The following is a 221-nucleotide window of genomic DNA, read 5'->3' as shown; positions in this document are numbered from 1 at the left end:
TCCGGTGGTACAAGGCGGTGTCTGCGGCTCCGGACACGTGCTGCAGACTGCGGCCCCTGACTTCAGCATCTCTAAATGCTGTGACCCCGTAGCTTCCCATTTATCCAAACACAGCTCCTTGGGCTTCCATCCAAGGGAGAAGCCAGGCGTCAGGCCAGGCTGGGGTGACCCAGACTGGAGAGCACGGCTCCCCATCGAGGAGAGACCCGAGGAGCTTCCCA

General features: G+C 61.5%; 1 protein-coding gene across 1 annotated transcript in view; it reads right to left on the bottom strand.

Annotated features, from left to right (window-relative positions):
* The window catches only part of ANGPTL4 (angiopoietin-like 4), a gene marked incomplete at its 5' end in the record, with an annotated part of 6,591 nt that overhangs the window by 1,733 nt on the left and 4,637 nt on the right, over nt 1-221 (bottom strand). The window lies entirely within an intron of this gene.

The sequence above is a fragment of the Apaloderma vittatum genome, unplaced genomic scaffold (assembly GCF_000703405.1).
Source record: "Apaloderma vittatum isolate BGI_N311 unplaced genomic scaffold, ASM70340v1 scaffold25155, whole genome shotgun sequence".
NCBI classification, from domain to species: domain Eukaryota; kingdom Metazoa; phylum Chordata; class Aves; order Trogoniformes; family Trogonidae; genus Apaloderma; species Apaloderma vittatum.
The sequence above is the reverse complement of the archived record's forward strand: the minus strand, read 5'-3'. Positions and strand labels throughout refer to the sequence as shown.